The sequence below is a fragment of the Macrobrachium rosenbergii genome, chromosome 56 (assembly GCF_040412425.1).
Source record: "Macrobrachium rosenbergii isolate ZJJX-2024 chromosome 56, ASM4041242v1, whole genome shotgun sequence".
NCBI classification, from domain to species: Eukaryota; Metazoa; Arthropoda; class Malacostraca; order Decapoda; family Palaemonidae; genus Macrobrachium; species Macrobrachium rosenbergii.
This window is the reverse complement of record NC_089796.1, coordinates 18,734,927-18,761,045: the sequence shown is the minus strand read 5'-3', so window position 1 is coordinate 18,761,045 and position 26,119 is coordinate 18,734,927. Positions and strand designations below refer to the sequence as shown.

General features: G+C 42.2%; 1 protein-coding gene across 2 annotated transcripts in view; it reads left to right on the top strand.

Annotated features, from left to right (window-relative positions):
- Ttc19 (tetratricopeptide repeat domain 19) overlaps window positions 1–26,119 on the top strand; it is a 62,975-nt gene that overhangs the window by 16,347 nt on the left and 20,509 nt on the right. Inside the window, exon 2 of one of the 2 annotated variants that reach the window (XM_067100511.1) lies at window positions 22,283–22,372. The exons of the other annotated variant lie outside the window; for it this stretch is intronic. The gene's annotated coding sequence lies outside the window, so the exon portion shown is untranslated. The remainder of the gene's footprint in view (window positions 1–22,282; window positions 22,373–26,119) is intronic. 2 annotated transcript variants of the gene reach the window in all.

Sequence of the window (26,119 nt, the reverse complement as noted above, 5' to 3'; positions counted from 1 at the left end):
GTCCCAGATCATCTCGTTGTAAAACCTGGTAGCCGAGGAGGGTTTCTTGGGATCTGTCAAGGTCTCCATCCAAGGAGAGAGGTACAGGGGGCTTCATGGCCTGAAGCATTGAGGGTCTTCCCTCTTCATGACACCTCAAGCCGGAGAACTTTGCGCTGATTCGTCAACACAAGGGTCTCTGGGACAGGACCGCAGCTCCCCCATGAACAATCTTCATCACTCGTAACCCTTGCAGTTCCCGAAGGGACCAAGAATTTCGATGGGGCCACTGCAGTCCTTGCTTGCAAGAGCTTTCTCAACCAGATGAATACCTTTTCTTTGGACAAGGCATTCACTCAGGTGGAGACACCAAGCTCCTCCCCCGCCTCAACAGAGTACGATTCTTCTTGCCTTGGAGGGGTCTTGCTGACTGCAGGTTGTTCTGACTGCTTTGTCGGGACTGGGATCTCTCTCTGCTTCTCCTTGCCATGAAGGGTATTCTCTTCTGCAACGAGAGGTGGCAATCCTGGAGGACACCTCTTGGTTTCCTCCAAGCAGTCTCCTAATGGATCCACGATCCTTCACTTTTTAAAGCTTTCTCTCCATGGATGTGACCATTCCTGGAGAGAACACTGCCTTCTGGAGACTGGTCCTGTCTGGGGATGAGTCTTCCTACACCAGGCAGTAACCTGTGGGCAATTCTGGTGCTAAGAAGAAGGACTTTGTCTCAATTCGGATCTCTAGTTTTGTAAGTCCCAAGTCAGCTTGACCCTTAGGAACGAACCTTTACTTGGTTCTGCCTTTCTCTTTCAGAGATTTGCCAGATACTGCGGTAGTCAAGGAACATGCCAGGGCACTGCCTTGTCTTTTGGACAATAGCCAAGACCCTTGGGTCTTCGTCATCTCGGGTCGACCTTAGGGCCATGCCAGCCCTCCTCGACTCCTAAAAAGTCCCAGGCTTCGGAAGGAGATTTCGGAAATATACAGCCCTCTTCTTCCCTACTGGGAAAGTGCACATAGTTGTGTCTCTTTCCACCCTCTTTTCCATACAGAAGGAGGGCAGAAGGAAAGAGAGGAAGAAGTATCGACCATACAGAAGTTCTCCTACTGCAGATGCCTGGATGAAGTGACATTTGTTGAGTCTCTGGACCTGAGAGCGACATTGCCAAGACCTGGGAATGGATTCCTTCAGGAGAAGTATCTACTTCCCTTGGGATCTCAGCAATTTTCATCAAACTTCCGTCCCACCTCCCCGCCCGTGTTCCCGATTTGGGAAATGCCAACTCGGCTAGAGCTAATCATCTTGTTACCCTGTCATCTTGCAGAAGCTTCCCCACGGGTCAGCTTCGCCTTCATTCTTGTCATGGAGAATGAAGGAGGTCTGTTTCCAGCCCTCCATCCTTCGATGGGGAAAGATTTAGGCTAATGCTTGGCTGACAAGGAACCTTCGAATATGATTCCATATTCTCCTCGCATCATGTGTCTACTCACGGATACACCAATCGAGGAATAGGCTCACACCTGTAAGACTGTTGTCTGTAAGGTGTGTGACCAAGACGATAAGTACCTTCTTATCAACATCCTGACACTCAAGGCAGCCTTTTTCCCATCTGTGAATTTCAGGATGGGGTTTGCAACACTCAGTGGTTTTGTTGAACAACAGCACCACAGTAGTGGCATACGTCAGCAAACAAGAGGGATCAAGTTTCTCCCCATTTCTTCTGTTGACAGAGGTACTACTGAGTGTCCCTATAGCACACTGGAGTAGTTCTGTTAGCCAGATACATTCCCAGACGGGACCCCCCTAGATACTGACCCCTTGTCGTGGGTAGGGGGCCTAGGGACCAGCAGCTGGGCCCTGATGCCTGGTGATGTTTTTCTCACTAGTCCTTGGGGGCTCAGCTGTTGGTCTAACAAAATTAGTCAGCCTTTCTCCCTCTTTCTGTAAATTTTTTCTATTTTTTACCTCCTCCTATTTGGTGTGGATTTTATGTTGATGACTTTTGGCTTGTTTCTGGATAAGATTTGACTTGTGCTTTGGCTTTGATGGAAGGTGAGGATGGACGGCACGCCACCTCACCTGTAGAACTTGAGTACTCGACGTGATCAAGCAAGGGGAAAGTTTCATGTCAAACCCTGCCCTCGGTGCTGGGTCATGATCTCGACGGACATCGTGACTCCTTAGCACTGAGGGTGCGCTGTATATCTGGGTGATATCCCTAGGGAGGTCCTTGTCATAGGGATAACCCCTTCCTCTAATTGTGGCTCCGTGGTGGGTATGCGGGTTACCTGGATGAATTATAGGAAAATAGAGAGAACACCAGAAAAAAGAAAAGATAAAAGTGAAAATGAAATAATAAATCTTGCTCTCAGAAGTCAATTGTTTTTCAGGGTAATATTCCCAGGTTAAAACATGTAAAAGATAATACTATAATTATTTATCAATAGTAATGGATCACAGGCTTTCAATATTGCAGTGGAACTGTCAGGGGATGCAAGCCAAATATGAGTCTCTAAAGAAAAGATTTTAATCAAAGACAATTTACCAATTTGCATTGCTCAGCAAGAGACTGTGCTTGGACAAAAAATCATATGTCCCAAAGAATACATCTTTTATCATTCTGATTACGATGAGCAAGAAGGGACTCATGGTGGAAGTGCTATGTTAATTAGGCGAGATACAGCTCACGTAAAATATCCACTGCAAACAAGCTTACAAGCGGTTGCTGTTCAGATTTTTCTTAAAAAGAAATATACCATATGTTCACTGTATTTACCTCCAAATAGAACCTATCATAATCTGATTTGAGAATTAGAGGGATTAGTAAATCAGCTTCCAAAGCCTTTTTTTGTTGTTGGTATTTTAATGGAAGACACCCCTTGTGGGGTGGTGTAATTTCCAGTTCTAGAGGAAACAATATTTATCAATTTATTGAAGACCAAGATCTTGTGATCCTTAATTCTGGAGAACCAACACATTTTCATATTCAAACTGGGACTTTTTCTGTGATAGATTTATCAGTATGCAGTCCTGATTGTTATCTTGATTTTTCATGGAGTGCAATGAGTGAAGGATTAGGGAGCGATCATTTTCTGATCTTTATTAATGTAGTAGGTGAAATTGCTACACCAAGATCACCACCTTGGATATTGGATAAAGCTAGCTGGGCATTATCCAAAACCCAAACTTTTTTAGAAATGGATATCGAAGATTTCCAGTCACTGGAAAATGCCCTGGATTTCCTTTGTTAACTAATTATTGATGGTACCCAGAAGACAATCCCTCGTACAACTGGCAGATTTAAAAGAAAGCCAATTCCTTGGTGGAACCTTCAGTGTCAAATAGCTTGTAAAGCAATGTGAGCAGCTTTTACACGTTATCACAGAAATACATGTTTGTTTTATTTAATCTTATTTAAGAAGGCATGAGCCAGATTCCGATATCATGTAAAACAAGCCAAACGTCAGTCATGGGTAGATTTTATCTAAAAAATTAATTGGAAAACCCCCTTACCTGAAGTCTGGAATAAAATAAGGAAAATTAGTGGAAATATGTACCAACACCTCCACCTGTGTTATTAGTAAATGGAAACATGGCTGCCAATCTGGAGGAATGTCAGTGAGGTTTTTGCTGACCATTTTGCTAATGTTTCATCTAAAAACCCAAGTTCACCTTATTATGAAGAACATATTCAGAAGGAAAATAAGATTCTTGATTTTATGCCCTAGTGAAGTGAATCATATAACCTGCCATTTACCTTTCAGGAATTTTTATCTGCCTTGTCATCATGTAATGAATCTGCTCCTGGTGCAGATGACATAACTTATTCAATGATTAAAAATTTGCCAGTGGGAACAAAAGTTTTTGCCCAGTATCATCAATAAAATATGGAAAGAAAGTGCATTTCCAGCTGTGTGGAACATAACTACTGTATATTATTAGCTTTTCTGAAGCCACAGAAGGATTGTGCTATTCCCTCTAGTTATCATCCTATTGCTCTAACATCATGCATTTGTAAGTTGATGGAAAAAATGGTCACTGTGCGTCTTTATTAGAAAGGAAGGGCCTTATAACTCCAACACAATGTGGTTTTCGTCAAATGCGCTCCTGTACTGACATCTTAGAGCATCTAGAAAATTCAATATGTATATTTTTATCTCCAGGAAACATCATGTATCAGTTTTCTTTGACCTGGAGAAAGCTTATGATACAACCTGGAGATATGGCATTTTGAAGACCCTTCATGATTGCGAATTTCGAGGAGAATTACTACTATTTATCCAAGCTTTCCTAAAAACTCGAAGGTTCAGGGTAAAAGTTGGAAATTCATCTTCATCTCTTCACAGCCAAGGAGGAGTTCCACAGGGTAATGTCCTCAGTGTGACATTGTTTGCTCTGTCCATTAATGGCATTGCCTCTGTGATTCCTAAAGATAAAATGTTTTCCTTATTTGTTGATGACCTCTCCATCATTTGCAGCCTCACGAATGGCAGTAGCTGAGAGAAAAATGCAGTTGGCCATTAACAAAGTTGTTGAATGGGCAGAAAAAAGGGGCTTTAAATTCTCTATGTCAAAAACTTTTGCCGTACATTTCTGCCACATTAAAGGTATACTGTACATCCTGATCCTGATCTCTACATACATGACCAGAGGATATCATGTAAGGAAGAGACACGTTCTTTGGGATTATTGTCTGACAAAAGAAAGACTTGGGTGCCTCACCTAAAAGATCTGAAAGTTAGGTGTATGCAAGCCCTGAATGTTTTAAAAGTGCTTTCCCATACATCTTGGGGAGCAGATAGGAGTCACCTCATGATCCTCTACAAAGCCATAGTGGCATCGAAATTATTATATGGTTGTGAGGTATATTCTTCAGCTTTGAAAACAAAACTAAATATTTTAGATTCGGTACATAATGCTGGAGTAAGGATTGTGAGTGGTGCCCTTAAATCATCTCCAATCCCAAGCCTTCTAGTAGATGCAGGGGAACTGCCTTTGGATTCATGTCTTCAGATATCACTTGTCCAATACTGGTATAGGGTCCAGAGGATTCCTGACTCATTAACTTGCCAAGCAGTTTTTAATGATAAATCTTTTAGCCTCTATGAATGTAATCCACGTTATCCAAAACCATTTGGATACAGTTTTAAAAATTTTAGAAGATTATCTTCTTCCAAAGGTCAAAGTCTGGCCAGTCAAGTATTCTGCTGTTACCCCTTTGAAGCTTCCTTCTGTGGAGCACTGCAGGTGCTTCACTAGTAGCGAGGAAGAAGTGAGTACTGAGATGTTGCGCATCTCCTTTTTAGAACATTTGGCGGACCATGATGGTTCAGTCTTAGTCTTTACAGATGGATCCAAGTCTGACGCAGGCGTTGGCCATGGAGCTGTATTTCCCAATTTTAATAAGAGTGGAAGGTTGCCAGATCAGTCATCCATTTTTACAGCAGAGTGTTATGCAGTCCTAACAGCCCTTAAAGAGATTGCCTGTCATGCTGGAGAACACTTTGGTATATGTTGTGATTTACTGAGTGTCTTGCAAGCTATTGGTCATTTTAATTCACTTCATCCTATTATGATTGAAATTTTAGAATGGCTTCAGTTGCTTAAGATCAGTGGTAGTTAGGTTTCTTTCTGCTGGTCTCCTGCACATGTTGGTGTGACAGGAAATGAAGTAGTAGACTCACTCTACAAACAGCTGTCAACCAAAGTAATATAGCTAGGTGTGCCCTCCTTAAATGATATGGATCCAGTCATTAAATCAGCATTCCTTGGATTCCTGGAAATTTCATGGGAGCTAGAAAACCAAAAAATGAAAGAAAGAGCACCCATCTTTCCTTAGAAGTATTCATCAATGACTAGGCAAAGGAAGTAATGCCAGTCGGGTTTAGAGTAGGTCATACAAAAGTGACACATGGCCTTCTGATGAGTGAATTATCAGCCTATTGTAACGAATGCTTGGTACCACTGACAGTCAGACATCTGAGAGTTGAGGCCCCAGTCTGGTCAGGGATGAAAGAGGTACTTTCCTCCAAATTGCAGGGGAACTGATGGTTTTCCTGCCAAGATTTTTTTAGGGGCTGATTTTCACAAAATAGTTTGTTTATTTATAAATGCCACAGGTATTTTAACCTTTAACGCCAAGCCCTATTTACAAAAATGTTCCATATGCCGGGCGTCAAGCCGTGAGTTAGCGCTGAAGCGAAAGTTTTTTAAAAACACAGCACGCTTAGTTTTTAAGATTAAGAGTTCATTTTTGCCTATTTTTTGTCATTGCCTGAAGTTTAGTATGCAAACCATCAGAATGAAAATATCATATATAAATATTGGAATATATGACAAATAAAAAAACTCGTATATACTGTATACAAAATCGCGCTTGTAAGCAAAACGGTTAAAGCTAATGACTTAATTTTTTTAGTTGTATTGTACACCCAATTGTGATGATTTTGGTATATAACAAATTTTAAAACGATCAAAGCAACACAGAGAAAATATTATCACAAAATGATGGCATGAATTGTGAACGCCGACATAAAATTTTTTTTCAAAAAATTCACCATAAATCGAAATATTGTGCCAGAGACTTCCCGTTTGTTGAAAAATGAAGCTAATTGATTGAATATTACTAGACTGTAAGTGTTTTAGCTTACACTGCAGTTTTCGGACCATTTCGTCGAAAGGAAGTTGACCAAAGTCGAATTTTTCTATTTATCGGGATTTATATGAAAAAATATTTCAAAAACTGATAAAAGCTGCAGCCATGAGTTATTTGTTGTATTGTAAATGAAATTGTGCACATTTTCATATATAAAACTTCATGTAACAACTAATATAAAATGGTGCAAATATTACGACAACGAGACGAAAAGAATTTCTGAGATGTTCAAAGTTATCACAAGAGACGAAGGGAAAATATTTTTTAAAAAATCACCATAAATCGAAGACAGTTAGAGACTTCCAATTTTATTGCAAATGAAGGTAAACGATTGAATATTACTTGAATGTAAAGAGTTTTAGCCATAATTGCGTTTACCATTTCGTCGAAAGTTAAATTGACTGAAGGTTGAATGGCAGTTATCGCGGATTTATGTGAAAAATATTTCAAAACTGATAGCTACAACCGCGAGCTAATTTCTGTTGTATTCCTACATGAAATTGCACACATTTCCATATATAAAACTTTATGTAACGACTAATATAAAACAGTGCAAACATTACGACAACGTGATCTAAAGCATTTGGCGCCGACATAAGGAAAAAAGTTTTTTCAAAATTCACCATAAATCGAAATATTGTGCTAGAGACTTCCAGTTTGTTGCAAATGAAGGTACATGATTGAATATTACTTAGAATGTAAGAGTTTTAGCTTATAATTACATTTTTTTACCATTTCCGTCGAGTTAAAGTTGATCGAAGCTTGAAATTTTGGCAGTTATCGATTTATAAGGAAAATATTTCAAACTGATAAAAGCTACAACCATGAGTTATTTTCGTTGTATTAGATAAAGAAATTGCACACATTTCCATATATAAAACTTTATGTAACGACTAATATAAAACGGGTGCAAAACATTATGACAACGCACTAAAGAATTTCATGCTGGACGTAAGGAAAGTTTTTTCAAAAATTCACCATAAATTGAAATATTGTGTTAGAGACTTCCAATTGGTTGCAAATGAAGGTAAATGATTGAATATTACTAGAATGTAAGAGTTTTAGCTTACAATTGCGATTTTGGACATTTCGGCGAGTCAAAGGACCGAATGTTGAAATTTTTGGCAGTTATCGTGGGTTTATATGAAAATATTTCCAATTTGATAAAAGCTACAACCATGGGTTGTATTTTGTTGTATTTACATGAAACTGCACACATTTTCATATAAAACTTATGTAACGGGTTAATATAGAACAGTGCAAAATTACGACAAATGACGAAGAATTTATGAAATTTTTCGGCTGAGTTACCACTTGTTAAGAAAAGTTTTTTTCAAAATTCACCATAAATCGAAATATTGTGCTAGAGACTTCAATTTGTTGCAAATGAAGGTACATGATTGAATATTACTAGAATGTAAGAGTTTTAGCTATTAATTGGCGTTTTCTTGACCATTTCTCTCGTCGAGTCAAAGTTGACCGGTTGAAATTTTTTGTAGTCGACGACGGCACGCTCCACCGCACCCAACAGACAATTTTGTACATATAACTTACCTGGTAATTATAAATATAGCTGTAGTCTCATGTCACGGCAGAAAATTGAAAATCGCGCAGCGCTAATGAATGGTCACGGATACCTTTCCCACCGCCTCTACAGGTGAGTGAGAGAACCATAACCCAAACTTTCATATGTTTCTGCCGCAGTGGCACCGTAAGCCGGTTCAACTTAGCAGAGAATTATCGCTGATTCTTTCGTTGGACATTGTTGGTGATGTACAATTGTTTGATTTGAATCTTGCAGACATTGTTTGTACTTAGCTTTTTTCATCCCTTGCCTTTATTTAGCATTATGTCGGACACTGGTCCTCGTGTAGGTTTTGTAGCAAGGGCAAAACTAGATTAGGAAAATTAACATTGACCCTCATTCTGTGTGTTCGAGGTAGAGGACAGGTTTGTTCGGCATCGTTAACCTGTGAAGAATGTAAGAATTTGTCAGGGAAGAATGGAAGATTTTAAATGCTTATCTGAGAAGGTTTCAAAAAGAGAGAGCTAGAAAGCTTCAGCTAGACTTCCCTTATCCTCCCGTGATAGTCAGGATGTATCTTTTTCGGTTATTAACCCTGATATTCCTTCTAACAAATCTCCTATCCCAGACCCCAAGTATTCCCGAACCCGATACCGTGGCTAGTTTAAGACGCAGATGGATGCCGCTTTTAGTGTTATGCTTGCTGCCATGGGATGCGGATGAGTAAGTCTTTTGGTAGTAAGAAGTGCAGTGTCTTGTGATAGTGCAGTGGAGGAGTTGGGCTGTCGCCCACTCATTCTCCTAGGCCTGGACCTCTGTCAAACTCCCCAGGACCGGGAGGAGGCAAGTCGTAGCCCAAGGGAGGTGGAGGGGACCTGCCCCGAGCAGTTGGCCCTCAAGCAGTCCTGTTGCCGCTTCCCAGGATGCAGATGTTAGCCATAGAAAAAGGCACATCAAGGAGGTGTATGTCTTCGAGTATGTCGAAAGTGAGGATTCGGCCAAGAGAGGTTGGCGCCAGAAAGATGTCTCGAGACTCATTCAAGAGGTCTAGGTTGGCATCTCCTTTGGCAGTTCCCAAGAAAAGAGTGGCGCCAAGATCAACCTCCTCGTGTAGTTTTTGGGAGAGCCCGACGTTTTTCGATTCCGCTGATTCGGGGAGACGAGGCAGGTGCTGGAAGCGCGAGACGCTACGTAAGAAGAGAGGTGTCGTCTTCGCCTGTTGTTGCTGCTTCTGGCGTGATTGCTGCATCTAGCGCCACACGCCATGCGCCATCCTTCGCTCTCTCTGCCTGGCTCATCACGCCACGCCCCACCCCACGATCCTCCTGGCGCCATGCACCAAAAAATTGTTTCTCCCAGACTCAAGCCCAACACCTGCGGCTCTCGCGGCCTCGCTCTGTTCCTCATTCTCCTTCTTCCGCCTTGCCTCAAGATTTGTTTTTGGCGAAATGAATAGGGAAGCTTGATAGCATTCTCGGCTTTGTGGAAAAAGTGATCCTTCCGTGAACTTAACTGCAAGTTGCTTCGATTTCTAAGGATGCTCCTTCATCGAAAAAGCGGCTTCCTCACGAAGCTGATCCTGTGCTGCATTCTCCTAGAAGACGAATCTTCCTCCATCTAGTTCCTTGGCTCTTCTCCGATTTCTGGTGGTGATGTTGCTCGAATCGGAGGCGGAGGTACAACCAGAGAAAGAGAAGTCAGTTATCGAGCTATAAGCAACTGCTTCAGTATTTTCTGAGAATTTTCCGATTCCTTTTCACCAGTATCCCCAGTCCGAATCTCAATACGCCGGATAATAACAGACTTTCACTGGCTACCAAATTAGTTCTTTTTCATTTCGGCCAAGAAAGGATTGAAGAAAATGGAGGAGTGGTTTGCAGAGAAGAGGGAACAAGGAAGACTGTGTTTTGTTTTCCCCTCTGAAATTGTCGTCTGGGTCAGTGGTGGTTGGTACGAGACTGAGAATCTTTCTCGTTGGGAGTAGCTGCCTCCCAAGGGAGATTTCTAGTTTGGTAGATTCGCCAGGAGGTCGGCTCTTAATTCAGCCAGTATTTTTTCTACATCGGAATTTGATCACCTCTGCAAGAATGCTTTTTAAGATTCTGGAAGTTGCAAGTTTCATTGGTCGGTTGAGCTCTTGGAAGGAAACTAAAGCTTGCGCCTTTCAGACGACTGCCCGCTCTGTCTGATGTGTTAGCTTGCATCGACAGGAGCATTAGAGATGCGGCTATGGGAACTCTCTCTTCCGTGGTTACGTAGGGTATTCTCAAGAAACGTGAACTATGGTGTTCTTTCACCACTAAAGGTGTGTCTCGTCCCAGAAGTCAGCTTTACGTTCGCTCCTTTAGATAGGAAACATCTTTTCCCGAGGGAAATAGTATCTGAGAGATCGTCGATTTTTCAACAGAGGGCAACTCAAGACTTGCTGGCACAGTCCACCAAGAAGCCTATAAACCGTTGCCTTCAACAGTTGCTCGCCACAACGCCGACGAGAGAGATCTCAAGGTCGGCCCTTTCGTGAAGTTATTCAAATCAAGCTTCAGATCGAGAGGGAGAGGTCATGGTACCTAAAGCGATCAAACCCTCCGGACAGAAGTGAGAGCGCCTCCTTCACTAATTAGGTAGGAGCCAGACTGTCAGCTGGACAGTCTGGGAAGAAAGGAGCAGAACTTGGACAGTCTCGGTATTAAAGGAAGGCTATTCAATTCCATTCTGAAGGACCCTCCTTGTCCAGGGAACCAGTGGTCTTAATGGCTTATTCTCTAGACTCAGAGAAATGTTGTGCTCTTAGAGAAAGAAGTGCCAGCTTTCATAGAGAAAGAAGCACAGAGAAAAAAAGTTCTCCCCTTTCTCCCCAGGATTTTACAATCGTCTCTCTTTGTAGTACCAAAGGCGCCAGGAGGCTGGAGGCCAGTTCTAGATGTGGAGTGCTTGAACCTGTTTGTAAAGAAGACAAAGTTTGTGATGGAAACCACTCAATCAATGCTGTCATCCCTTCTTCCAGGAGATTGATGGTATCCATCGACCTCCAGGATGCGATTTCCACATCCCAATCCATCCTGCTTCGAGGAAGTTCCTTTGCTTTGTGTTCAAGGGCTTAAGTTTTTCAGTTCAGAGCAATGTGCTTCGGCCTCTCGGACGGCCCCTGGTTTTCACCAGAGTTTTGTCATCAGTGGCTAAGTGGCTACATCTGTTGGGGATCAGAACAGCTTTTTATTTAGACGATTGGCTCCTGCATGAAGACGGAAGGGAAAGGTGTGTGAAGGATTTGGAAAAGACTCTTCATCTAACCAAGAATTGGGACTTCTGGTAAATTGGCAGAAGTCACATCTGGTGCCATCTCAAGAATTAGTCTATTTGGGAGTTCAGATGAACTCAGTAGTTTTTCAGGCTTCTGTCGGTGGAGAGGGTAGAGTCGTGCCTGTTGAAAGTGCGAGATTTTCTGAAAAAGACCCAGTGCTCGCCAACGAGTGGATGAGCCTTCTGGGGGAAGTTGTCTTCCAGAACCGCTTGAGTTTGGGGAGACTACATCTAAGGCCCTTCAGTTCTTTTTAAGAGAAGTCTGGGGACAGGAAGAAGAGCCCGGACTCGCTTTGTTTTTCAAATCTCAGAGAGATAAAGGCAGTCCTCAGTTGGTGGAACTCTCAGAGAAACTTCAGGAAGGAATTTCACTGTTCCCAAAGAACCCCAACCTCATCTTGTGTGCAGACGCCCAGATCTAGGATGGGGAGCCACGCTGGGCGTTGGAAACAGCAGGCCGATGGAAGGGAGAACAACTTCGGTGGCACATCAATCTGAAGGAATTAAAGGCCATTTATTTAGCCCTTTTTAGAATTTTTCGAAGGTGGTAAGGAACCAGCAGTGATTGTCCAATCAGACAATACAACAGCCTCTCGTGACATAAAAGCAAGGAGGGGACTCACTGCTCTCGCTTATACCCAGTAGCGAGAGATCTTCTGTTATGGGCTTAAAACGAACAAACGATTTGTTGTTGGACAAGGTTCATTCCAGGAAAGCTCAATGTGAGGGGCAGACGAGCTAAGCAGGAGCTAAGTACTCTCAACAGAGTGGATCTTAAATCAAGAAGTTTGCCTCCAACTGTGGAATCTATGGGGTCGCCCTCTCAGATCTGTTTTGCCACCAAGAAGACAACTCAACTGCCTTTATTGCCTCCAGTGCCGGACGAGGGGGCAGTCTTCGTGGATGCAATGCTGATGGACTGGCAGGTCTGGACCTTTGCCTTCCTCCGCTCAAGATGTTGAGAGCAGTTCTAACAAAAATGTTGTCCCATTGGACATGCGATGACGCCTGATTGCCCGCTTTTGGCCAGCAAGGAATGGTTCCCGGACTTGATAAGTCTTCCTCGTGAGACTTCCGAGGCTTTTACCACCGAGAGTAGATCTACCAGACAGCCTCACTTCCAAGATTTCACGGAGGGCATCCGCTTTCTTCAGCCAACTTCCCCCATGCTCAGACTGTCGAACGCTGCCTCAGAGCTAGAGGTTTTTCAAGGACGTCCTAGAGCTATCGCTAGAGCTCAGAGACAGTCCTCCACAGCAGTTTATCAAGCTAAGTGGCAGTCTTCAGAGAGTGGTGTAGGAAGACTGGCACATCATCTTCTAAGACCACTTTAGAAGAGATCGCAGACTTCCTCCTGTATCTGGAGTGTGGAGAGGAAGCTGTCTTCGTCGCCGATCAAGGGCTACAGAGCAATGCTTTCTGACAGTCTTTGTGGCATAAGGGCCTGGATATTTCAAATGACAAGGACTTGTCAGATCTTATCAGATCGTTTGAAACATCCAAGAATTCCAGAGAGAGATTGCTTTCCTGGAATTTGATGTGGTCTTGAAATGGCTTGGCAGTAAGTTTGAGCCATTATCGCCTTGCTCTTTCAGAGACTCCACGAGGAAGACAATCTTCTTGGTAGCTCTGGCTACAGCAAGGAGAGTCAGTGAGTTGTATGCCCTAGATAAGAGAATTGGGTTTTCTAGGGTAAGGCAGTCTGTTCTTCATTGTTGAGTTTTTGGCAAAGAATGAGACTCCGCTCTAGCCTTGGCCGAGATCCTTTCTCGATCCCTGGTCTCTCGGATTTGTGGGACCAGATGAAGAAGAAAGACTTTTTATGCCCAGTAAGAGCATTAAAAGTATATTTTGAAAGGACTCAAGCAGTGAGAGGTCCTTTCTCCTCAATCTTTGGTGTTCTGTGAGGGGATCCGAGTAGGCCTCTTTTCAAGAATGCTTTTCCTTCTCTTTTGAGAGAGACCTGATTGTAGAAGCTCACAACCAGGTAGAAGACGGCAGCTTCAAATTTCTAAAGTTAGCACATGAGGTGAGAGCGGTCTCAACCTCGTTGGCATACAGGAGGAATCTTTCCTTAGATTCACTATTCAAGCTTACATTTGGAAATGTAGGTCAGTGTTCGCGTTCATTATTTGAGAGAGATTGAGACAATATATGATGGATGCAGTAATTGGGACCATTTGTGGTGACTGGCACGGTGTTGGGTAGGGAATAAAGAAGTCAGATCCTTCCTTGTGATGCTTTCTGCTTAAGGTTAGCGTTGCTGTTTTCTGGGGATGTCTGGGGTAGGCATTGACTAGGAGTACCCAAATAGTCTTACATTTTGGGTGTAATATTTTTACTTACACAGACACCCCTTGTTCTATGTGTTTTTCGTACTGCGCTTCCTGCAGGGGCATTTATTTGGTTGGTTATCATGCATAGTCCACGGTGAGCCCTCGACTGGCATGTAGCCCTCAGCACTTAACCCTCAGGTCTATATATACCTAATTATAAAGTTGAGGATAGCAGATTAAGAGGCAGTATCCATCAAATCAGCCACCAACAGGTAAGGAACCATCATTGTGTTTTTTATTTTCACAATTGTCTAGACTTTTCATATTAGCTGCCATGGCCCACCTCCATCAAGGTGCCAATCAGTTATATATATATTACCAGGTGTTATATGTACAAAATGTATTTTTATAATAAAATGAGGTTTTATACATACTTTTACCTGGTAATTATATAATCAAAGCCCACCCTCCCTCCTTTCATGGGCAGGCATGGCATAAACATATGAAGAGTTTGGGGTTATGGTTCTCCACTCACCTGTAGAGGGCGGTGGAAGGCACACGTGACTATTCATTAGCGCTGCCGCGATTTTCAATTTTCTGTCGTGACGTCAGAGACTACAGCTATATATAATTACCAGGTGTATGTACAAAACCTCATTTTATTATAAAAATACATTTTTAGTCGACGATGATACGCCCAGTAGGCGTTTAAGGGTTAATTAGGAACCAGCTAGATGACAGGGCACACTCTCCCAAGATGGTCCTTTCATCATCTAATAAATCTTTTAAGGAAAGACTGGCTTGTTCATCCATTTTTTTGTCGACGAAAATCCTGTTTACGTTCGCAGAATTGAAGCATCTGGTTAAAGACGTATTCAAAGTACAGTATTTGAAATCTTCACTTTCCCTGATTGGGTTGTGGGTGCATTGGCCAAAAAAATTGAGGATCGTCAAGCTGCCACTTCAAGAAAGAGATAGCATCAAACTTACAGAAGAATATGACTCAAGACTTGCTGATGCAGTCATATAGGCATCCCATGGACTCCTTTCTTCTTCATGGTAGGACCACCTCTGTCCTCCAGCAATAGCCCTTTTGTGGAGGGAGATCTCAAAAGCCATTCAGGTCCCACTCAATGTCCCCTTTTCATGCGGAGCCATCAAGAAGAGCTCTTCCAAACCACATAGGAAGTGAGACAGAAGTCCATCAAGCTCTTGTAAGAGCCGCCTACTAGAGTTTTGGGAGAGGTGGCTGATAAGGGGAGCAGAGCCCTGGATTATCATTGTTTTAAAGGATGGCTAAGTCATTCCATTTTTGAAGAGCCCCCCCGTCACCTCTCCCATCACATTCACAGCTTACTCAGTAGGCTCCAAGAGACATTCAGCCCTATGGGAGGAAGTCTCCTCCCTCATACACAAAAGGGCCACAAAAGAGCTTCAGGATACCAGCTTGGAGGGATGTTTACAATCATCTCATTGTGGTACCAAATACATTGGGGGGTTGGAGACCAGTCCTCGATGCAAGCGCCCTTCATCTCTTTGTCTTGAAGACAAAATTCAAGATGGAGACAAACCACTCAGACCTTGCATCCATTCACCAGGGCGACTGGGTGGTAACCTTAGATATGTAAGATGCTTATTTTCATATCCCCATCCATCCAAGTTCCAGAAAGTGTCTAAGGTTTTTCTTCCAAGACAGTATCTACCAGTTTCGGACTCTCTGCTTTGGTCTTTCAACAGCCCTCAAGTGTTCACTCAAGTCCTGGCTCCGCTATCGAAATAGCTCCACTTAGTGGGAGTCAATGTCAATCTTTTCTTAGATGAAGGAATTAGAAACACAATGAATGTGTCTATTGAGGACTCTGGCTTTCATGGAAATATTCATCAGAATGGGCAGATTGCTAGAAGACACAGCCAGATATGAGAGTAGAGTACTCCAGTTTTACCTGAAGGCCAGCTGGAAGAAGAAGAAGCAGCCAGACAGTCAGGTTTTTCTGATTACCCCGGAGGCACAATCTGACCTTCAGTAATGACTATCAGAAGAAAGACTGTCGAAAGGGAAGTCTCTTCATCCTTTGAACCCTGACCCAGACTTCTTTTGCGACACCTCAGACATAGGTTGAGGAGCCCTGCTAAACAATAAGGTCTCGGGGACATGGACTCCAGAACAACACGACTTGCATATCATTGTAAGAGAACTGAAGGCAGTCTGCTTGGCCTTCAGAATTTTACACACCTAGTCCGCAACAAGACAGTCGTGGTGCAAGCAGATGATACCACGGCCTTAGCTTACATCCGCTGTAAGGCATTACCCATTCCTTCCCTCTCTGTCAAGCCGCAAAAGAATCACTGCTGTGATAAGACCAAGTTGAGTTGCTCTTATCACTCACTTTATCTAATAAAGTTGAATGTGGTGGCAGATGAGCTGAGCCGTCAAAGCAGGTCCTTCCCACTAAGTGGACCTGGATCCCCTGGCATGTCTAGACCTTTGGAAGTTTTTGGGAAAGCCAATGGTAGACTTGTTTGCCACCTCCATTCAACCCCAGATCCTCTTGTATGGGCCACAGACCCCAGGTTACAGGCTTGGTCGAATCTGAACCGTTACGCCATCCCACCCTTCAGCATGATCAGGGAAGTATTGAACAAGTTTGAGACACCCCAGATTGCGATCTTGACCCTCATAGTCCTGTTTTGGCCTCTGAGGGAGTGGTTCCCGGACCTCCTACATCTGTTGGTGGACTACCCAAGACTGCTTCCCGAAAAAGTATCGATGCTCAGACAACCCCACTTCATAAGACGCCACCAGGGGTTGTCCGCTCTCACTCTGACGGGCTCCAGTCTGTCTGTAAGCTTGTCAGAGCGAAGGGTTTTTTCAAGGGAAGTTTCAGAGGCTATTGCAAAGTGCAGAAGGAAGTCTTCTAGCCTCGTCTGTCACACCAAATGATCAGTCCTCTGAAGGTGGTGCCACAACCACAATGTCTCATCCTCTGAGACCAGTTTGACACAAACTGTGGATTTTCTCTTTTTTTTTTTTCTGAAGAATACCAAGAACTTGTCTTCATCTAGCATTAAAAGCTATCAGGCAATGCTTGGCTCCGTTTTCAAACATAGAGGCCTGGATCTCTCATCGATCTCAGACTTAAAGACCTGGTAAAGTTGTTTGATGCGATGGAACTTGAAAGAGACAACACTTTGGTCTCTTGGAATCTGGATGTGGTCCTGAAATTGCTGACGGGTCCATCTTTTGATCCTCTTCACTTGGCTTTCCTTCAGAATCTGATGCATAAAACTCTCTCCTTCTTTGCCTTACCTACAGCTAAGCTCATCAGCGAAATGCAAACTACTAACAAAAAAGTGGGTCTTTTTCTCAAGGGTATGCCATTTGCTCCTTCACCTTAGGCTTTCTGGCCAAGAATGAAGACCCGTCCAAGGCCTGGCCTCGCTCATTCACTGTGAAGAACTTAATGGAACTTCTTAGTCAAGGGGAAGAAGAGAGATTACTGTGTCTTAGTCAAGGGGAAGAAGAGAGATTACTGTGTCTGCTCAGAGCCTTGAGCCACTACCTGAATAGGACAGAGAACATCAGGTGCCCATCTAGTAATCTTGGGTGTTTATTAAAGAACCCATCTCGTCCTTTTTCAAAGAACACCTTGTCGTTCTTCCTAAGAGTTTTAATTAAAGAAGCACACTCCCAGATCCAGGGGGACATTTTACATAACTTTAAAGTGAGAGCGCATGATATCGGAGCAGTGTCTATTTCCTTGGCTTTTAGACATAACATGTCTTTGACCTCCATTATCCAGTCTACCTACTGGAGGTGCAAGTCCATTTTAGCTTCTCGCTACTTAAAAAAAGTAGAAACAGTATTTAATGATTGCAGTACCTTGGGTCTGTTCTAGGTGGCTGGCATGTATTAGGTGAGTTTTGGGGAGCCCCGGGGGGTACAAGGTACCTGGAGTATCCACCAGTCTTAGTGGATAGGTTATGGTTTTATCAAGTGCTTTCAGAATAGGCAACAGCATTGGCTGGTTTTTTAATCTTGGTACTACACCGAGGGCAAGGGCACCTTATTATAGGCAGTCCCCAGTTAATGGCGATCCGGTTTACAGTGCTTGTCTAGCGATGAAAATTGGCAATTTTCGGCGCCGAAAATCAACGATTTTCACTTATCGGTGCTGATAATTGGGTAGTGGTGCCAATACATACCTAACAGAGATGGCGGTAACCAAAAATTGGCCCTTTTTGGCGCCGATAAGCCCTGAAATTCACCGAAAAAGCGCGAAAATCACCGATTTTCGGTTAGCGGCAATTTTTGGTCATCATCACACTCTCAGAACAGAATCCCGCCAATAACCGAGGACTGCCTGTATATGCTTTGCTAGCCATCAGGCATATCCTTCGCTACAAAACTCCTACTTAAGGACAGTAGAGGCTCCCCACTGCTCAACAGCCGCGTCACTACAGGTTAAAATGAGCACCAACCAGAGGCAGTATTCACCTATAGTAGCTCTCTTACCAGGTAAGGAAACAGCAAGCATTGCATATAATGCTGGCTGATTTTTCTCTTTCAAATTCATTATCATTCTTTAGTGTTTTGTAGTAGATTATATATCCATGTATCTCGCCTCCATTCAGTGGGGGTTCAGCTATGTAATTACTTGGTAAGTTACTTATATGAAAATGATATTTTCTTAATAAAATTAAGTTTCATATATACTTATCAAGAAATTACTGTCAAAGCTGCCCTCCTCCCTGCTATGGACATGAGGGCACAAACAAATTGAATCATGGCAGCCAGGTTGTTCTTGTTTTCCCCGAAAGTGGGCGGGGCTGTTACCTACATAAAAACAAAAGAAGCGCTACTGTTGAATTAAAAAAAAGTTGCTGCATGAGGTAGATACATTAGCTGTGTAATTGGTTGGTAAGTGTATATGAAACTTAGATTTATTATGAAAGTGCCATATTTACTATATTTTGGCATTACTGCCTTTGCTGAATGATTTTAGAATCTGCTCCAAGCGTTTGTCCTTCCTTAAAATATCTCGGTAATCGAATAAGTTGAGCACTTGTAAAATGCTTGAATGTTCATTTAAGTTCACTGCTGATTAATATCAGTGTATGTAATATGATTGCAATGTGACGTGACCTTGAAAGGCTACAAGTCTTCTTGTGGTTGTTGTCACAGTTCCAAATATAACAAAGTTATGCTTTGAAAATTGTGACCCTATTGTTTTTTGGAAAACTACATTACAGACTTGCTGATTGTAGATGTTGAAACTTTTTCCTTTGGCATTGTAGTTTATTGCATTTAGTATAAACAGGGCTTTTAGGGGAGAAGACAGGTATATCTTTGGGCTCGTCCTGGTCTGAATTTTCTTTTTGTTGAATTATTTTTTTTGCAGTAAGATTAAGGTGACTGTGGCTTTTCCAGAGGAGTGTGCAATGCTGCGCCTAGTAACCCTGGATGTGACAAACACTCTTCTCAAGTGAGTGATTGATTTCTAACATTCATAAGATAAAGTTTTGAAAGTAGTTGAGCTTCTTTCTGTCAGACTACTGTATAACAATAGGAGCACCTATCATTAGATGTTAACTCTACAGCTGTGTTACTGCATTCAAACTGTGTGGTGTTAAACTCAAAATACGAAGCACGGCAGTGAATTTTAATCTATCTGAATTGGGTCTACAGTACAGTACTTTGTTTCATATAACACCTACAAGGGCTTCATTTTCATCACAAGTTTGATGATAGCTTCAAATTGGCATGCTCTTATGGCAGCGTGTGTTATTCAGTTTTTTACCGTCTGTGAGTTGTTTGTGGGTCTTTCTATCCGAGCTTCATCTCTGTAGATGCTCTCTTAATGGCAAACATTTTTTCATAGTGCTAATTGCAGTGTTTATGCCTTGTAACTTGCCTGTATGTGGACCTTGGAAAAAGATTCTTTCTTCTTTTCTTTCACCCATGTGTATGTTATCAAAACTGAAAAAACAGAATTAAATGTCATAATATCTGTTGTAGAGCAGTGAAGTGATGAGAAATTTAAGTAATAAAATTCTAACTTGGAAACTGCACAGAGCAGAATCCAGCATAGTAATTGAAGCAGAAGATTACTGCAAAAGTTGAAAATTATATACAGTAATTAATAATAAAGGAAACTGAAACTCAAAGATGAAAATGTTTGTAGTAACAAGTAGAACTGTAAAAGGAAGAGGGACCTGCTAATCGAAATTCTAAGAAAGTGCATCTAAAAGATAAAGAAATTAACTGGCCACAAAGAGTACCGAAGATATAACCAAAGGACTTGACAGAATTTTAAAAGGAACCAGAAGCTAGGGAAAGTAGGAGATTATGGACAGGAGTTGGATATTTCAATATACAAAATTAAAATAGATATTATTTCATGAATAGAAATCCCTTCATTTTACTTAATAGTGCAAGTAACAAGTAAGGGTAGACAAACCCTGTGGTGAATAGCTGGTGAAAATAAGAAAAGCATCAGTTAGACAGCAGATGGAACTTCCATTGCTGATGGTAGCCATTTGACTTTCTTGGATAAGTTCTCATTTCTTGACTTCATAGGTCAAAGATGTACAGTACTCTGATCGTAGGGGTTGGCATTCTTAGTAAAGACAGCATGCAGACATAAAAAACTACCCTGAAATATCATGTAGGCTATGACATTTTTTTAGTAAACCGTGACTGTTCATTGAGTTGTCATGGCATGGAATTTTTTTTAGAAGATAAAAAAACGGTACAGTAGTTACAAATTCCAACCACGTTGGCTGTAGTAACCCGTGTGGATAATTGGCAGTTTTAGATCTTAACCCACTAACATTCTTTGGACCTACTCGGATATAGCTGTAAGTTGTATCTTATGCTGTGATTCCACCTTTTGGCTCTGTGATTCCAGTCTCCAGTGCCTGATAGTGTATATGCATTTTCTAGTTGTGGTCTTTTCCACACTTCTTACATAAATGTCCCTTTATTGATCTTTCACTTTATTCAGTTCTGTAAAATACAAATGCATGGTGTTTGTACTGTATGGAGTATTTATACTGTATAACAATGCATTTACAGTTTTAATACAGGAATGCATTGTGGTTGTATAGAATATTTATGTACCATTGCATTTAAAGTTTTTATGATTACTTTGCAGTGTTTCCCATATGCAAGCCAGTACTATGGGGAGTCTTATATAGCAGTGTTGGTGTTAGTCTTGAATAACTGTTGGCTTTTGTTTTGTTAGTACTTTATCTTTGCTGGAATTTTTTTTATTTTTTGAGTATTGTCAGAAATTTTACGTATAGTACTAGGATTTCCTACAGTGTGATACATAAATTAGGGCATAAGTGTATATTGTGTGTTTTTGTATTTATATTTTTTTATATCTTACTGGTGAGCAATATATGTAGCTGCCAAGTTGAAGCAGCCCTAATTATATTATAGTTTGTTAATGAAGTCTTGCAATAAAAGATCCCAGAAGTTGATTATTTATAGTTTGTTAATATCAAACACTAATTATAGTCACTAACAATACCAAACTAAATATAAAAAATAACTGAAGAGTCAGTGAATAACCAAAGTGAATACTGTATATGTACAGTACGCTAATCAACACAGTAATCACAAACAATAATATGGAAACAAGAACAAGCACCACTGATCTTGAGGCTCATTCTAACTCCACCAGGTAACAAAGAAACTCTCACTAACAGCCATCAGTAACTACTTACAATACAATGATAACCATATCATCTGGACACAAGCTATGCCCACTTATCAGTAAGAATGAATTAAACTGCACCAGCATCATAAGCCCTGTCTCATCCATAGTGAACTACCAAAGAAAACAATTTATGAGTGAAAACACACTTTTGTTGGTATAAATCACTAACTTTTTAAACATTTACTATAATCCTGAAGACATCATGCATATTTTGACAGACAGTATTCTGCTTGAACTTTATATGTGATATAGCCTCTTGTGAACTGAGAATGAAAAGTTATCCTACTTTAGTATAGGTTAAAGTGATTTTAAGAGTTGCCTAGATAAAATGTACAAGAGAAGTATTTTAAATTTATTATTTTATCTTCTAAAATGAGTATATCATGTTTACGCTGAAATAAAGTGATTTATTTAGATAAGCTGGTACTGTTAATATGGAATGAAATGAAAGATAAAGTTAGCTTGGAGTTAACTAATGGGATGTAGATCAAATAAAAGACTGAAATATTTTTTCCTATCACTTTAACTCTTTGAAGTTCTTCCTCAGTTTTCTGTTATCTTTGTATTATAGACTATTCAGGAACGTGAGTGTAGTTAACATATCTCTATGTTTTTTTTTTCCAATGGGAACTTTTATTGTCTGTGATGGAAGTTTTTTCTTGAGCATGGCACTGTGTAGGCTACTGTGCTTCTTTGCCAATCAAGGGTTCATTATACCATTGACAGTTGTTGTTTTTTTTTTTCTGATAGTATTTTGACTTGTAACACTGAAGTTTGTGGCATTAATATACTGCATACTTGTGTTTTAACTTTTTCTTCCAGATTCTCTAGACCTCCTGCGGAACAGTATGCTGCAATTGGTCAACTGTATGGACTGAATGCTAACCCAAAGAAGCTGGGTGAAGCTTTTCGGTAAGTGGTCATAGCATCTTACAATAAAATTGAATGAAACTTTTCGTGCATAATTATTCTAGATTGGCTCAGACAAGATGTAAGTTGATTGTATTGTATATTATTCATCAGTTTTATATAAGTAACTTACCAAGTAATTACTTAGCTAACGATTATGCTCGCACGACATCCTAAATTCAAAATTCAACATAATGCATCAGTTACAAAGTGGGTGATGACAGGCCCCACCCACTGCAACGGGAGCGTAGGAGCGACTCACAGCCAGCGGCATCATTCTCTTTTATGCCGCGCTGCAGACAACACGTCGCACTCTGCAGTCCCTGCCTGATTCACCTGCTTGTTGAAGTTGGTGAAGTATTTCACTTTCTTTTAGCTCAAGCTCAAGCTGTTGCTTCTTGGCTTTGTCAGTGCATTTAGAAATATCTTTAATGTTAACGTTTCAGTGTCGATTTAGAATTGAGTCCAAATTCTGACCGTTCTAGTTAGTGGTTAATTTGTTGTCGGAGCTGTGTTTCCTCTCCGTCCTTGGTGGACAAAGTTTTTGGTCGATAAAGTGTCAAGTGGAGTGTTAGTGGAAGAGATGGTTTCCTGTCCCATCGGCTCTCCTAGATGAAGGTCACTTGTCCCGCCTTCCCTGAAGTTGGAAGACATACTGAGAGGTCCAGGAGGCCGTGTTTGTCTACGGGTTGCCGCCTCAGTCGAGCCTGTTGCTAGATTCCAGGCTTCGACAGACTACCGCTGGAAAGGCATGTCATTGGATGTGTGCTGCTTGTCTTCAAGCTTGGACTCAGATTCCAACCGTGGGCATCGCAGACGCTTCATTGATTCGTCCAGGTGACTGAAAAGGCACATGGGTGACTTGGCTTCTTCCCTGTAGCTGGTCAAGCGTCACAGGGACGCCTTCGGCAACTCACTTCGTCTTGCAGCTACGACGTGGATCCTGCTGTTTTCGCCTCTGTTCAGCTATCCGCACATCCATGGGATTCTCCTGTTCGTTCTCACCCAAGGATTCCAAATGCCCGAAGCATCATAAGTGCCTGTTGCCCGAGACCCTGTCTCGCTTCAAGACTCCCGCTCCTGAGAGCCCATTTCCTGCTCCCATGCTCCCAGCATCTGCTCCTATGTGCCCAGCACCGGCTCCTGTGTGCCCAGCACCTGCTCCCATGTGCCCAGCTGTGGACTTTGAGTTCCCGACGCCATCATCCAGCCACCAGATTCGTGCTCATCATCAACCATCTTCTCTCAATCACCAAGTTTCCTCCTCGGAGCCAGATGACCCCTCATTGGCACCCATCAAGGAACAGCTGTCGGAGATCTTGAGCTTCGTTAGGAAAGCTCACACATCGAAAACTTTTTAAGATTTGTCCCTGTCTCCTGTCATTTCGGAAGACAAAGAGGAGATCGATCAAGATGCTTCTCCCACTGCTTATGCATCTCTTTCAGTTCCTCCAGGTGAGTTTTCCCTCCTTTTTTGCCCCGGCTGCTCTGTCATCTGCTACTTCCTTCCTTATGAGAAATCTTCCTAAGAACACTCTCAACTTCCCAAGATGGTGCTTTCTTCCTCCTCTAAGAAAGCTATGAAGTAGCTTGAAGATTGGCTCTCAGTGAAGAGAGAGCAGGCCAAGAGAAATATCAGCCATGTCACCGAAGCTCCTCTCTGGGAGCCGCTGCCTTTCCTATGGGATTTTCATGCATTTAACTTTTCTCATCAGTCAGCCTTCGCTCTGGCCAAAGTTTTTCTTCCTCAGAACTGGACTATCTCAAGAACCTCCTGCTGTTTTTGAAGGTCTGAGTTTTCTAGATTGACAGTAGGAGCCCTTGCAAGAAGAAGATCGAGACTTTAAGGGCCTTTTCGAGCAGACCTTTTCATTGTTCTTTTCCTTGCACTGGGATAAAGCTTATCAGGGACAGCCTTCAGAACCACGGCTCTTTTGGCCAGAGTTCTTAAAAGAGAGAACTTTGACTCTCTTCAAATTACAAGATCCGCCTTGTTAGTTTTTCCATTGGAGTCTTTTCATGTTTTTCCCCAGTTGATCATGGAGGAGATTGCTTCACATCTCCAGAAGAAATCTACTTAAGGTCTGCTTGCACAGTCTTCTAAATGCCCTAAGAGTTCTTCGTCTTCTTCGTTTATTCCCAAGATGATCTCTCCGCTACAACAGCATCCCTTTCGTGATAAGCCTGAACTGCAGGTTAGACCTCGCTCCAATCTACGGTTCCAATCTAGATCCTTTAAGAAGAACTCCTCCTCCAAGCTGCCGTCCAAGAAGTGGACCAGATGTCCTTCATGCCCCAGTCAGAGCCAGACTTCTCCTTTTCTGGGAGAAATGGGAGTACAGGGGTAGCAGACCAATGGATTGCCAAAGTGTTAAGGGAGGGCTACTGCATCCCTTTCTTGGAGAATCCCTCCTCAGGTACGCCCCTCCCATCGCCTGATGGCCCACTCAAGAGTGACCTGAGAAACATTTTGACCCTTTCAAAGGAAGTATCTTCTCCTTCTGAAGAGAGCTCCTAGAAGAAGTCGAGGAGACACACATTGCTGGCTTTTATAATCATCTGTTTGCAGTCTCCAAAGTATTCAAGTTGAGACCAGTCTCAGATGGGGCACCTTTCAATCTTCTTGTAAGAAAGACGGTTCCGAAGATGGGAGACGAACCAGCCAGTCATGGCTTCCATTCACTTGGGCAATTGGATGATCATGCTGGATATGCAAGACGTATACTTCCATATCCCCATCCATCTAAATTCCAGGAAGTATCTCAGGTTCTTCTTCCAGGGAAAAGTCTCCCAGTTTCAGTCCCTCTGCTTTGGCCTCTCCATGGCTCCTCAAGCATTCTCCCGAGTCCTCTCCCCTCTCACCAAATGGCTCCATCTAGTTGGCATAAACATTCTCAAGATCTAGGAATTCTTTTAAATCTCCAGAAGTCTCATTTAACCCCTACACAGATTCTTTATTTGGGGATTATTATCAACTCTCAGACTTTTCAGGCTTTTCCTCTCCTCAAGATAGAATTGGAAAGAGCTCTAGACGATCCCAGCAGTGCCACCCTTTGTTGTGTTCGCCCAATAGTGGATGAGCCTCTAGGACTCTGTCATCTATCGAGACCTTCACAGTTTGGGCAGATTGCACACAGAATTTCTCCACTTCCTACTTTGAAGAGCCAATCTGGGAGCAGAAGATCTAGCCGACTGTCGTCTTTCCTATCATTCAGGAGATAAAATCAGACCTCCAGTGGTAGCAGTCTGAAGGAAGACTTTTACAGGGAAAATCTCTTCTCCCTCTGAGCCCTGACCTAGACTTCATCCAAACGACACTTTGGATCTAGGCTGGTAGAGTCTTCAGTGAGTTCAGGAGGTTTCTTGGGATGTGGTCCCTGGAGGAAAGCAATCTTCATATCAGTGTGAAGGAGCTGAAGGCCGTTCATCTAGGTCTCCAGCATTTCTCAACCTCAACTCACAACTAGACAGTGGTTGTTCATGCAGAGGCTGCATCCCCATAGACCGTGGCTACTCAAACAACCTCTCTTCATGAGATACCACCAAGGGTTGTCCACTCTCGCTCTGCCAGGATTCAGACTGTCAGGAACTTGTCAGAGCGAAAGGTTTTTCAAGAGCTGCTGCGGAAGCTATTGTGAAGCCCAGACAACAATCTTCTTGCAATGTCTACCAGTCTAAGAGGACAGTGTTCTGTTGATGGTGCCTCAGACATCGCATCTCGTCTTCTGAGACATCTCTAACTCAGGTTGT